Here is a 15491-nt window from a genome sequence, read left to right on the forward strand (position 1 = left end):
TTCAATCCCCCATATTACAAAGGCATTCCCCCATATAGCACGGGTATTTGTACAGTTCATAATTAGCTTCGCGTACCTTTGTATGTGTGTATACGGATTATACGGAAATACCCCTATAACGCGTTTTTCTATAACGCGAAACCAATCTACTACGTTATAGGGGGATTACAGTATATCACTACGATAACCACTATTTGTTTGCAACGATTTTATTAATAACCTGAATTTATTTCTTAACTAACTTGAGAGAAATCTACTAAAAATGAAACTCATGAAAACATAATAATGAGGATGATTCAGTCAATGAATATTTTGTAATTTTAGATAGATAGAATTTTAAATAGATGCCCACACAGAGTATTGCTTACCGTACCTAATGTATTACCCAAGACTTTGTCGCTTAATCAATAATTTTCAAAGACTATATCTTGAATATTTTGGAGAATTTCTATTACAAAAACAAGAAGTTGTTAAGTTAGAAATAATGAAATTTTAACAGCAGTTATGAAAAGTAACTAGCAAGTTAGTTTGAATGAATTAAAGAAAAATTAAATAAACACATCCAGCTGGTGGCACACACTGGATCAGTCGAATAGAACTTACTTTATTTAAAATTAATAAATACAGAATTACCCAGCAGATCTTAAAATGTTGCTTGAACATTTGACATCCAGTCATTTAAATGATGTGGGAAAATAGAGCGATACCCAAACAATGAAATGAGCAATGAACAATGAGATAAGAAAGAACTGTATATTACCTTGAAGTGCCAAGTCCTGCATAAAAAAATTTTTTTTCAGAACACGTCCCCAAAATTTTAATTTTTTATATTTTATTTAGATTCAGTTTTAAATTCTACAGCGAAATAAAAATTTTCAGGATATCATTATTTTTTGAAATTTTTCAATATTCTTTTATCTCCCGAAAAACACATCAAGTACATGCTTACTATATTTCCATGGAATGAATTTTCAAAGAATATACTACAAATATACTTATACAATATTTTTGATTTCGATTAGTAATAAAATTCTACATAAAACCTAAAAATTTCAGGACAATATTGTTCTTAAAAGTAAAAGTAATATTGCTTTTAGAAGTAATTAAAAAAACAAATTTATCAGGCGTCCTTCACGTTACTCATACGCACCATAACACCATTAAAACAATTTTAGAAACTTGAAATATAGCCATTTGAAAATGTGTCTAGAATGTCAATTCTCAAAACCGCAGGGACCCATATCTCCTAGAAAAGAAATTGCCAAATTTTTTCCCGAGATACGGGTCTTCTTATTTTATGAAAGGAGCTCATAAAAAAAATTTCAGTTAAATCGGAGGTGATGAGGTCAAAAAGGTATGGTCCATACACACATACACCAATAAAAATTGATTGAGTGTGGTAATTAATTTCCGGTAAGCACTACAGGTCATTTTCTATTAATTTTGTTGAAAATATTTGTAAATAAAATCAGTCACGTCCAATAATTTGATTATACAATATTTCCTGTCGTTCATTTAACAAATAGTGACTTGTTAATCTCTTAGCATTATCTAATGGATAAACGTCTATCACAGTATGTGATATTAAAATTAAAACATTTCATTTATAATTATAAGTCACATGCATTAACAAATTCATTTATTATTATTTACTTAATCTGATTTGTTTCAATGTAGTTTGTTATTGAATAGCATATAGTATATTATTTTTCAGTGGATATAGTATATATTTAAGCAGTTGTACAAGTAAATATTTCATTATACTCGAACTTGTGTATTCATTATTAAAGACAACTTATAATTACTCAACAAAATATAATGTTTACACAAATGGTAAAAAAGCCATATAACGATGACAAGGACAGCAAAAGTTATTATCTTTAATTTTTCTTTATTTCCAAATTGCACCCTGTATCTATAGGAAAAAGAAAATCTCCTCATTACGTAAGAAATTAGAGAAGAGATACTGGATTGCTTCAAAGACGTGGGATTCATATACTATTCCAGTACGTACATTTAGATCGTGTAGCATTTAATGCGCTGACTTACAGACTTTTAACTCAAAGGTATAATACCATACAATTCAAACTGCGTTCTAAATAGACGGATTATAAACTATCAAAGATCTGTTGTGCCTCCTTAATGCATTAAGTGTGTTTCTTAAAGTTAGATTTTCTCAATAACTTATAGTTTTGTATCTAAATTCACCGATTGTTAGTTCTTCTTCTGATATAAAATGCCCACCTACGTCTTTCTTCCGTTTATGCATCAATGCTGGGCAGAGTTTTAGCATTTACTTTGAGTTATAATTCTCTTCGCTACAAAACCAATAAATTCCTGTTGAGAATTCTACAAAAGTAAATTCCCAGTCTTGAATAGTGATAATACAACCAACAGTGTCTTATCAGAACTCTTGTAATGATGAATGAACAAATATTTGACAAAATATTGCTATTACATTGAATATTTTTTTTCTGTCATCAAATATTGTCAACGCAATTTTGTTTTATTTCAGCGATGATTTAGTGATGTTATATTTCGACAAGCGGGCTATGCAGGAATTAACAGAATAAAGAGGAGATAAAGTTTATCAAACAGTTTATATGGATATGTCCAACACTACAGGTGACTTCAATGCCTAAGAGCTTATATCTTCATTGAATGCTTTATTGAAAAATTAACAAAAGGATACTTATTGGATCTTGTTAACTTTACATGGGATCCCAAATGGTTTAACAATGAAGCATGTAGAGATATATTGAAAAGAAACATAAGTGTAATGCCTCTCCTAGGCATTACAATATATAATAGTTATCTTCATCTGTAGTAGATGTTAACCGGCGCTCGAAGAAAAAACACTCGTTGTTTCTACGTTCAGGATTGTCTAAAACTAGGTTTAAGTTATTGGACGCCCCATTCTTTAGCACAATCATCGATATTTCCAGCATTAGCATTAGCCAGATACTTGCTTTTATAATTGCATCCGACGAGAAATTTTGAAAACAGGTAATAGACACTAAGAGCCAAATTTGAAGAATACGGTGGGTGAGGAAGCAATTCATACCATAATTCATTTAATTTTGCAATGGTTTTCATTGACGTGTTTGTAGGTACGTTATCCTGTAAAAATAGCATTTTCTTCGTCAAATGTGGTCGTTTTTTCTTTAATTTCCTCATTCAATCGATCCAATAGTTTTCAATAGTAGTCTGATTTTATTGTTTTTCCCTTTTCATTTTTCCAAATAGTCTATGAAAATTATTCCATTTGAATACCAAAATATGGAAGCCAAAACTTTTCCAGACGATTGGTGAATTTGTGATCGTTTGAGAGCACTACCCCCGGGTGAATGGGTTATAACTATTCTCTAGCTTCTTGTTTTCAATAGCCTCAAGTATGAAGTAATGGATCCATGTTTCATAAATTGTCACTACTCGACAATTCGCTTACAGTCAACTAGATTGTGCATAAACATTTCTAAATAATGTTTTGAATGACGAAGTCCTTTTTTAATAGAGCAAACCCGTGAGCAAACGAGGTTCTCATATCCATAAAATATTCGATACACGTTCATATGATATGTTTGTCATATCTGTTATCTGCTATCTTAAGCAATTTAATTTTTTGATTATCCAACCCAATAACATGGATTTTTTCATTGTTTTTCTTTTTATATGTAACGTCTTTTGGACCACCCTGATGATTGTCATCAAAAACACTCGTACAACCACGTTTAAATTCAGCTTTCCTTTCAAATGGAGGATTGTTATTACTGAACCATATGCAGTTTTTTTTATTTGGTAGAGAAGTTTCGAACAGTAGTGAACTACAGCAACAAAACTTTTTTTTAATATTATTTTAATTAATTAAATTTTTAACTGACCATACAGCTATTTCGAGTATTACCAAATACTTACCATCAGTGGTCTTGGAATTATTTCGTATATGAAATTATTCGTAAATAATTTTTTGGAGACTGCAGGAACCAAGGGTTGAGCTTGTGCCCTGTCAGATTTAAAGCTCAGAGTTAGTGTTCATTAGCCAAGTGATACATTTTTTCCATTATTTTAATTATTTGTAAAGAGCTCACCAGGCATCTGATGAAGTCGAAACTTTTACAAAGTTTAAGTCGTTTAAAACTTGCCAGACATACAAAATATAATTGATTTTGTTCTGACGTTGCCACCTGTTGTGAAGTCAGGTAATTATCAATGCACTTAGTAGATCATAAACGTTGACTTTGTAGGAAGTGTATAAATATTGTGAAAATTACACACAGGCACTTTAAAATCGTAATCCTATCAATATTTAATCCCTTTTTAAGTTCTTGCGTTTGACGTAGATCTTTCTGAAAAGGCTTTTTCAAACACCAGTTTATGATATTTGGGAGTTCTTGGGTTAGGCTAAGGCCCCTATGCACTGCGACCAGTTTGATCTATTGTGCAACACACCAGTGTTGCCAGACGTATTATATGCAAGTATTAGATATAATAATATAATTATGCCTGGAATTATAACACATATTTTTCTCTTATAATCTGTCACAATGTCATGGGTTGCAAGCAAAATACTTAATAAATAATAAAAAAAAAACTGAAATTATCATAACGATGATAAGAAATAGTAAAGGTTTTTGTCATTTTAATAAAATATTTACTTATTTAGCTCACTACTTCGAACTGTTGTGAACACTTTTGTTGCAAAGTCACGATTTTTCATAGTTGTGGGCGTGAACAGATCAACCAACATTTGTCATTTCTAGGTCACATCGGTTTTATTCATGATTAATAAAAAAATAAAAATAAATATACATGCTCATGATTCATCCATTCTTTCTTAAAACATATCAAATTTTATTTATTTCTAAAAAACCACATAACTTATAACTCAACTTACTCAATTATACATGAAGGTAGGCACGCTTTAAATCTACCTATTAAAAAATGATTATTTAAGAACTCGGAAAATGTTGAAATTCCAAATAGCGAGTAAATTATGCTTTAATAATATATAATGTAATAATATACATAAAATTTAATAATAAATTATATAAATACTTAGCCAACCCTGCGCTTAACTTTAATTGGTCAACCTCATTAAAATTACAAAATCATTAATGCCGAAAATTATATATAATTATATTCAATGAGACTCGTGTAAGTGAAAACGGAGTGTTATTCACATATTAAATTATTTATATAAATAAAATGAATGACATTGAAATAATAAAAAAATGTAAATAAAGTAATAAAATGTAATGAGGACAATAAACACGTGGCGAATTATAAGATCGACCTATAAGATCCTTTGGTATAACTTCTGACAAGCTGATGTTTGATGAGAGCAAGTGTAACAAGGGTTTGAAGCCCCCAATCACAATCTGCATTAAGGAGAATATCTTTACTTCGAGAACAAAGAGGAAGGAAAGCAATCAATATCATATGTGTCCATTATAAGGAGGTACTTTAAGTTTAAAGTACTTATTTCGAAACAGTAAAATATATATCAAATCACAGTTATCAATGCACCAGACACATTTCATACTGACCCAACTCGTTGAAAATTGGGATATAAAACTTATAGACAAAGTGGAAGCAAAAGCAGAAGATATACAAATATCTGAAAGAATTAGACTTATAGCTAAAAACAAAACAAACTATAAACAGAAATTGTATATAGTTTTATAATAACAATACAATACTTTTTGAGTACTCGGATTTTGTAAATAAAACACACAAATTTAAATTTTATTCCAAATTTATTTTATCTCCTTCAAAATATGCTCCTTCTGAAGTGATACACATATGCCAACGCTTAACCCAATCTTCCATACACTTTTCGTAGGCCCGTGAAGGTATGGCTTTTAGTTCCTTCAGCGAATTCTCTTTTAACCATTCAATCGACTCAAAACGCTTACCACGAAGGGGCAATTTGAGTTTCGGGAACAAGAAAAAATCGCACGGATCCAGATCTGGCATATATGGTGCCTGAGCGATGACAGTGGTGCCGTGTTTGGTCAAAAATCGCGTACAACAAGAATTTTCCATAGTAAAAATCGAGGTAGTCTCACATTAACAGCTGCTGTAAACAAACTAATTGACAGATGGCGCTCAAATTTGTACCATATGTCAAGAAAGGGTGTACCAACATAACAAAAAAAATTTTTGAAAAAGGTCTATTACTTAAGGAGTAGTTAACAAACAACAAAATCCGGATACTTTTTGAGCAGAAGTTATATAGTGATGCCAACACGAAACTTTTGTAGATCAATTTTAAAAGAAATAGCAGATTATACTAACGACGTTGAGGATCGAAATAAGTAATAAGTCATATAGTAATCCGATTATTCTAGTCAGGTCTTAGCAAATATACAATGGATCAAAACAATATGATTAAAATAATAAATCAAAAACTTATAAAATAGATAAATTACAAGCAAAAGTAGCTTCATTTTTTAAAAAGTGATTCTCTCTCCGAGCGTGAAAATTATAGAATAACTTATAAAACCTAAAATTATTCCAATAGCCCCTCATAGGCTATGGTTACAAATGTATACTTGTACTGTTTATTAAGTTACCTAATTGAAAGTACACCTAAAGATTAAAATAACCATTGCCAAGAACAATTGATTACAATATGTTATATGTTTATACTATATGTAGTATAGTATATATTTATGATGCAATTAAAGGATCGTTTTTTGAAACAATTGGAAATACTTAAATCATTTCAAACATTTTTTAGCCAAGAGTGGGATAGTTCAGCAAAATATTATTGCTTTATGAACTGTTGAATGCACCTAAGACTAGTTTTAGCAAACATCCCAAATAAGAATGCATTAAACTGCTTATAGGTAAAAATTTTGGTTTTCTGGGTAAACATTATTTTATCATTTTAATTAGCATTTTTGAGAGATGTGTTACTCTGTAAGTTTCAACCCAAAGAATCCAAATTCTCGCGTCTTAAAGAATTTAGCAACACTCGCAGACTAATCAATTATTTAAGAAATACAAATAGACAGGATAGTTTAAATGTACTACCACTTATTTATATTTATGGAGAAATTTTTATAATACCAGAAAAGATCACAGTAGAAATTCCTTTATTAGAAATGAAAACATACATTTCGATTTGAAAGTTAAAATCAAATTTGAGAAAATAATACAGAAATATTTTTCAAACAAAGAAAACCATTTGAATCCGCTGATTAGACCTGTTCCTAATATGATAAATTCTTCTAGATTGAAACGAAATGATAGACCTGACACGCTGCTTTCCTATAAATTGTCTTGTTTAATTCGACTTATGCGGAGTCATATCTGGTAAATAAGCCTTGGCTACTTAATCAGAGGCCCCTTTAAATACATTATAATTCATTATAATGTGTTTGTATAAAATAATATGTAATGTGATGTTAATATTTTTTATGATTCTAGAACTCTTATTGTTGAGCTTTAAATAAAAGCGATTCAATGAAGATATATTTTTAAATAAAAAAAAAACAAAAAAAAACAGTTAGTCCTTAAACAAACACTGTGGTTGATATCCTAAACCCACAAGCTTATTTCTATTTTATTACAAGCCTATTCTTTTTAATATACCTTTTCTATAACATGCCAAATCTCTATATTACAGAATTTTCTTTACTAGTGCACCATCTGCCCCACGTCACAACAGACTTAACCAATATAGCTAACTATAAATGTTAGACCTTATCGAAAAATTGAATGATAAAAATTTCATAATATCTGAAAAGTGCGTATTTGATTCTAGTGTTAAAATTTTTGACCATACTTTTAATAAATTTTTCGTTCTACACTTTCCGCATATTTCCGCTACAAAAAGGTCACAGTATACGTGCCCAAACGCTTATACCGTCGACACTATATAATCAGAAAGAAAGTTACTTTAAGAGTTATAACCATTAATATAACTTAAAGAATTTCTGCAGTTAATACATATTTCCTGTACAAATGTATAAAATGTTATAAGAAAAATCTGTACTTATCGAATTCTGGAAAGTTATCAATTAGCTGTTCTTTCAAATTATGGCATCTATCTATTTATGGATTCTATATAATGTCAGTAGAATTTCATACTAATTTATACTAGAATTCATATAGTGGTCCGATTAATACTCTTTACAGCTGCCTGCCATATCGATGGCTAGATCAAATGCTTATGAGACCAATTAATGATATCCCTAATGCTGTACTGTAATATAACCCACAGGGCCAATGTACGTTAGGTCATCCTAAATTAACGTGGAAGAGAACGGTTGCGAAACGAACAAAACGATGAATCAGCACAGACATATAGCGAGAAACAGGAATGAATGAAAATTATATGTGAAAGCAATTTTGTAAATCGACTAAGTTCATTATGATGCACTCAATGTAAATCACAAATATGTCATAATAAACAATAATAATAGTTGCCTCCCATCTTAACGATCGAAAAATAAAAGATGGAATGGATAATTACGTTTGTGATGACCATTGGGTCCTTTTCTTCAGCGCTTCAAGTGTCATACTTCATTCATTAGCAATAGTTTTACTTCATTATGTGTAAAAAGTTTTTGAAATTTATACTTGAAAAGGCACTCGCCATTGTTAAGATACTGCCATTGTTTTTTCTCTTAATTCTCACCACTGTATTACCAATGTAACCATAAGCAATGGATGGGATTTGACAAAATATTCAACGTATGTGATCGAATGTAACCAAATATCGCACCCACACGAATTTGCTTGCATGTTCCTAATTCCTATTCCCAAAATTAAAATCATCTCCAAAGACGTTTCGAATCGTTGACGGCCATAAAAAATTGGCAGAAAACTTGAGATCTACGAAAAATTTGCAAAGAATTATTGCATTGATTCGATGTTCTGTGTTGGTAGAAAGTCATTCTTGTGCAAAAGTTTTGACAATCAACTTGTGTCAGATTTTCAATTTCCGAAGTTATATTACATCACGGAAGACGTTTCCAATCGATTGCGACCTGAAGACAAACCTAACTAAAAAGACTTGTAGATTAAAACTTAATCAGCCTACAATATACGATGGATTGGGTTACGCCCTGGATTTGTTAATTGTACTCAATAATATTTAATAACTTCAATCCTTTATAGGATGTAGGACTACAATCATATATATATTAAAATTATACGATTTTCCTTAGATACTCATATATAGTAATTTATTTGATGTTGCTTATAATATATTATTATTGAATTCTAATATATTTTTATTATATTTTATTATATTGTATAATAAAAAACGAGATAGATTAAATATAAAATGATGAATATAAATTTACAGTTTTGAAATAAGAATGATCTATATTTTATTTATTTAAATAAATATGTATTTTCTATAGACAAACACTGCTGACTTTGACCTAAAATAAAATAAAGAAAATGAATTTCTAATAAAAATACAGATAAACTCATTTTTATTTTGTCGTTATTAAAAACAAAATATCTTATCAAGCAATATGAAGTGATTAAGTACGATTAGAAAAATAAAACTAAAAAATAAAATAAAATAAAATAAATAAATTCTACATGTTATAAAAAAAATATTTAATACTATATATATTAAAAATCGTTCCGCAATGATTTTCATATATTTTTAAGAACAAAAGAAATTACAAATTTTAGATTTAAATGCATAACATCATTATTTTTGGAACATAGAATTTTTAGACTTCAACAAACACGTCTATCAATAGTATTTTTACTATATTTCTAAGTTCCAACAATAATTATACAATCAATAAAGCCATACAATTGACTGTTTTAACTTAAGTGGTACCCACACTCAGCAGGGAATTTTTATGCAATTGAAGAGCTATCATACCCTTCAAACCAGTACTACAAGACCAGATATAAACTTAAGTTTACACATCGCATGATCCACATTAAGTAGGGAACTCCGATTTCTACAGCAATGGTAATTATAGCATTGTCGTTATGAGGTTTTGGCTTTAAAACAACAAGAAGCGATTGCGCAAAAACGAGGACGGTAACATCTCTTCAACGAACACGAAAACATGTAACTTCTAATGTAGTTATGTGAAGAGATCCCATTTCATCGTTTTGATGAAGTGAAAAATAAACAAACGAGAAAAGAAAAAAAAATGCTGTCTGTAACATTTAAAAAAAAAAAACTCTTTTTAATGACTCTTTTTTTCAGAAACACAGACCATGGCTTTCGAGTACTTGAACCAACGATCCCAATACTTATGATCTGTCGGCAACTCAATTGAAGAGATATTTCACTTTTATTGTCCTATTGTAAAAACAAATAAGACGCAGTAGGTAATTTCTGTAAAGGTAGCACATACTATAGCACAAATTGGTAATCAACAGACAAACCAATTAACTACAAATTAAATTATGGTAAATAAAAATAGTTAGACGTCTTTCATAGATACCTACTTTTTAGTTATCCTGATATTTTCAGACCCGTCTTCTCAAAAATAATAAATCCATAATAATTCATAGTAATTTTTAATATATAGGTGAAATTTTTGTTCCGTAAACATATACGATCTAAAGATACTTTAATAAAAAATGTATTAGATTATCACAAATTTATTTTATCTATATATCTTATATACATTGTGACCGAAAGGTTTTCGGAGGTTCTCATTTAAAATTCGCGCGCTGTATATTTTTCGATATTTTAAGTTTATGTAGTTTGGCAGCACTGTCCTTAATTACTATGCCAAAAATGAGCGCGATCTGTCAGGACAGTTCGTTTACGGCAGCTGTTGAAACCAGTTCACCTCAGTAGTGCGTTGCGAAAAAAACAATGGAAAAAAATATTGAACAAAGAGTTTGCATCAAATTTTGTTTTTCGAACGAAATTTCGTGTGCAGAATCGTTGCGAATGCTACAAAAGGCTTATGGGGAATCAGTTTTATCGAAAACTCAAGTTTATGAGTGGTACAAAGCCTTTCAGGACTGTCGTACGACCGTCGAAGACATGCCGCGTTCTGGACGACCTTCGACCTCTACCACCGACGAAAACATTGAAAAGGCAAAGGAAATCGTGTTCAAAAATCCTCATGTGAGTGTTAGAGAGATAGCACGAGAGCTAGGCATCGGTCGTGAGATGGCTCGTTTGATTTTGGTGGACAATTTGTGTATGCGACGTGTCAACGCCCGGCTTGTTCCGATTCACCTCAATTTGTTCAACATTATCAACGATTTTAAGGCCAAACATTCAATAAATACCATCGAACAGCCACCGTATTCACCTGATCTTGCACCGTGTGACTTTTTCCTGTTTCCCAACCTCAAATTACCACTCAGAGGAACGCGTTTTGAATCCATAGAAGACGTAAAACAGAATTCGCAGAGGGAACTCAAAGCCATACCGGAAAGCGCCTATAAAAAATGTTTTTATGATTGGAAGAAACGTTGGCATTTGTGTATCGCTTCTAATGGAGCATATTTTGAAGGAGATAAAATAAATATTGATGAAGATTAAGAATTTTGCGTTTTATTTAAAATTTCCGGAAGCTTTTCGGTCACAATGTATATATTAATAAAATTGACAATGTACTAAATTTAAAAGTTTAGGAAAAACTAATGTATTAACAGAATTCCCAATTGTGCATACCCTACAACAAACTACATATATACCCCAGTACAATAAAGTAGATTTAATTTTAAATTATATTAAAATTTTTACTACAGCATCAAGTTGGGTTTACTATACACTATACTATATAAACTGTAATACTAATGGGTCCTACTTAATTTTTTGAGAATGGAATGATCATATGTAGCGAAGAACTACAGCAAATTGTTCCATCAAATCAATATAAACAATGAAATGAAAAAATATAACTGCAGATGGATGGCACGTACTCTCTAGCTAGAACTCGCAGGAAAACTTGGTGCATGGTAAACCCAAAAGAGCATGGAGGAGCTGGATCTATTCATAAAAAGACTCACAGTTTCTAATAAATTATGAATATAATAGTACTGAGAGAATATTTTGGAAGTGTTTTAAAAGGAAAAATTCTGAGATATGAGAGGAAGTTGGGTCGGAGTTAACTTTTGCTGTACTGAATTTCACATAAGAGAATTGTGTAAACTAGATGCGCTGTGAATCACAAATCACTTACGGAAGAACTGTTCAGACACAGATTTAAAAGCTTCCGATGAGGAATAGATATAATAATAAATAAAGATTGTGAAAATATTATTAAATGATAGATCATAATATATGCGTAGGAGGTAAAAAATGCCTTATTAATTGGATGTAAATGACTTATATAAGGTTCTTGAACATCAACGAACAGAAATATTTGTTGTTACAAAATGGCAAAAGTTGTTCGCCTGAAAAAAGTAATTAAATGTGATATAAATTTATTCGTAGGCATTTAAGCAGTGATTAAATCAGTCAAATCATCCAAAAATGGTCAGTAGTATAAAAAAGTGATAAACTAATTAGGCCTTCACCTACGACTGTGTGTAGATTCAGCCATTGCCATTTCAACATAAAGGGAAAGAATTTAGTTTATTAAAACGTAAACATTTGGCACCAAGGAGAACAAAGAAGCAAGGTACTCAGACCTCTGCGTGATAGAGTTGAAATTGTTTAGCAATTACAAAGTCATCAAACTCGCATTCAAAATAATATATACCACATCTGCGTTATCATCATCGTCATGATTGAAACAGACCGTATCAAGCATTAATCGATAAACAACACTCCTTCTGGTAGCCTAACTGTTATCCATTAGTAGTTAATAACTTTTTAGCTATCATTTGTTATGTTGCTCTCATCCATCTGTATTATTATCTATTCAACATTATTATTATACATCCAACTGTGTTACTATCCATTCATCTGTGTTATTGTCCGATAAAAAGAACTATAGAATGCTAGTCGATGTTTCTGTTAAGCACTATTTGGCATTATCATCATCATCATGGTTAAAACAGACCGTATCGATAAATAACACTCCTTCTTGTAGCCTAACTGTTGTCCATTAGTAGTTAATAACTTTTTAGCTATCATTTGTTATGTTGCTCTCATCCATCTGTATTATTATCTATTCAACTGTATTATCATACCTTTAACTGTGTTACTATCCATCCATTTGTGTTATTGTTCGATAAAAAGAACTGTAGAATGCTAGTTGATGATTCAGTTAAGTACTGTTTGGTTCAAACATAAGCACGTAAAAATGATCATTATATATAAATTCTGAAAGTTTAAGGAACCGGGCGTCAAAGAAACTAATAAATGTCTCTTCTTTTTTTGTTTCTATCTGACTTTCTCAAAAACTTAAATAAAATTATTTAGAACTGTTAGTTTTAACATGCTGAACTGTATTCATAAGACTTGGGTGGGAACTGTAACTTAAAGTCCGATAATAATTCACATCTGTAGTGATGTTTATCTTCATTAATTCTTTTAAGAACTCTGATACGGTGTTGTTATTGATTCATCAGTTATATGCATAACAGATTTCAAAAACATAGGGCTATTAAATAACTTTGCAAAGATTGGCTATATGTCAATAAGGGATTTAACAATTCCACCATAAGGAATGTATAGCTTAGTTGGCAGGAAAAACAAGTTTCACCCAACTATCAAAAAGTAATAGAGGAACTAACAATACACAAAAATGTAAAGCGATTATACCACTTTAAAAGGATTGGTAATGGTTGAAGAAGAGGAAACTCTGCCACCAGAGTAACGTACGTATATACATAAATACAGTTTGTTTTTATAAACTCGACTATCAAAATTTGAATTTTAAAAGCAGCTTGAGTGGTTGATAAAACAAAAGTATTTCTTGAAGATCTACATGTGGAATATCCTCCAAGCTCATTAGTTCATAGATTTCCATAGTGGAATGTATTAATCTTGAAATATCTGGACATTTTCAAGGAATGTATTCAATTGTTTCTTTTTCCTCTTCCTACTGCTTCTTTTGCATTTCAAATGTCAGAGATATGAAATGTTTTGGTATGGGGTTTCTTTCACTAAGTCTACTGGCTTTGTCACTTCTATCTTGGCTCTGCCTGGTATAATTTTCGTTCTCAATAGATTATAGCTTGCTCATGTTAGCTCGGGTCTTTGTAAGCTATTGCAAATTCCCATTTCAGATTGGCAATTTCTATGTACATATATAATGGAATCAACATTTCCACCACAAAAATTATACAACTCATATGACAAGGAAAACTGAAAGAGCAAGACTATAGGCAATCTACTATATATTCTTAACAGGTAGACAAGGGAAGGTCTGGATGCAGGAATGCAAGTTATAAAAGAGATGATGAAATGTTTTGGGATGACGGAGCCAGTATTGCTGTTGGCAAATATATCATATTATTGTGTTTATTGACTTTGCATTTAGCTTTTAAATAAAGTAAACATGTCACATTTATCACTCCTAGTATAATTGCTTTGAAGTGATTGTTTAATAAACTTTTAATAGGTTTTGTATATTTGTTCACAATTTGTAACATTTTGTCAATATTGAAGTTTGTCAATTATTGTCTTAAATTTTAAGATATTTGAAAATTACTTTTAAGTTGTCTTATTTGAGTTTCGTTAATATTTATTTACCAGGAAGTAATGCTTTAATTTTCATAATAAACACCAATTGAATATTATGTATAATTCTGAATTAAAACTTTATTTTTCTATAAAATATATTATTTCTATATATTTTATATCATTAAAAACACCAATTAAATATCATGTGTAATTCTAAATTATAATAATTTTATTTTCTATAACATTTATTATTTATTTATATATAAAATTCTATATATTTTATATTATTAAATATTTTATATACAATTTTATGTCAAAATACATATACGTATATTAATTATAGATATTAATATTATATTATATACGTATATATATAATATAAGCTATATACATATACGTATATTAATTATAGATATTAATATTATATTATATACATATATATAATATAAGCTATAAAATTTTTTTTGAGTTCACTAGCACGAAATAATAATTTTTTATAATTTAAAATAATAACAAATAATTTTTTTTTATTTAATTAATTTTAATAAAATTTAAATATAATTTTAAATTTTTTAATTAAATAATTTTAATTTTTGTTTACCAAAATCGAAGCGTAGTTATTTATTATTTAATTTTGAGAAAAAAAAAATTGATCTGTTTATCGTAAATCCCGAGAAAAGAAATATAAATAAATTTATTCAAAAACACTGCAATTATCCAAATTTGAATGAAACACAATAATTTATTAACAAAATAAATATTTTTATTGAAACACAGCGTCTACTTTGCGCGCAAAACTCTAAACGACAATACCGCGACGTTTCTGAAACGAAGCTCAAGCAAAACTGTTTGTTTTATTCTGATTAGCTGCACAATTTAGAATAATAATTTTGTTTAATATTTTTATGTTTTGTTTTTTGTTCTTTTTTTTTTGTTTTTTGCCTTCTGCGCTTTTAAA

General features: G+C 29.8%; 1 protein-coding gene across 1 annotated transcript in view; it reads right to left on the reverse strand.

Annotated features, from left to right (window-relative positions):
* Nucleotides 1-15175, reverse strand: part of LOC119689620 (alpha-tocopherol transfer protein) — a 28948-nt gene extending 13773 nt beyond the window's left edge. Inside the window, exon 1 of the mRNA XM_038104487.1 lies at nucleotides 15135-15175. The gene's annotated coding sequence lies outside the window, so the exon portion shown is untranslated. The remainder of the gene's footprint in view (nucleotides 1-15134) is intronic.
* Nucleotides 15176-15491: the final 316 nt, after the last annotated feature.

The sequence above is a fragment of the Teleopsis dalmanni genome, chromosome X (genome assembly GCF_002237135.1).
Source record: "Teleopsis dalmanni isolate 2A chromosome X, ASM223713v2, whole genome shotgun sequence".
In the NCBI taxonomy this organism is placed as follows: domain Eukaryota; kingdom Metazoa; phylum Arthropoda; class Insecta; order Diptera; family Diopsidae; genus Teleopsis; species Teleopsis dalmanni.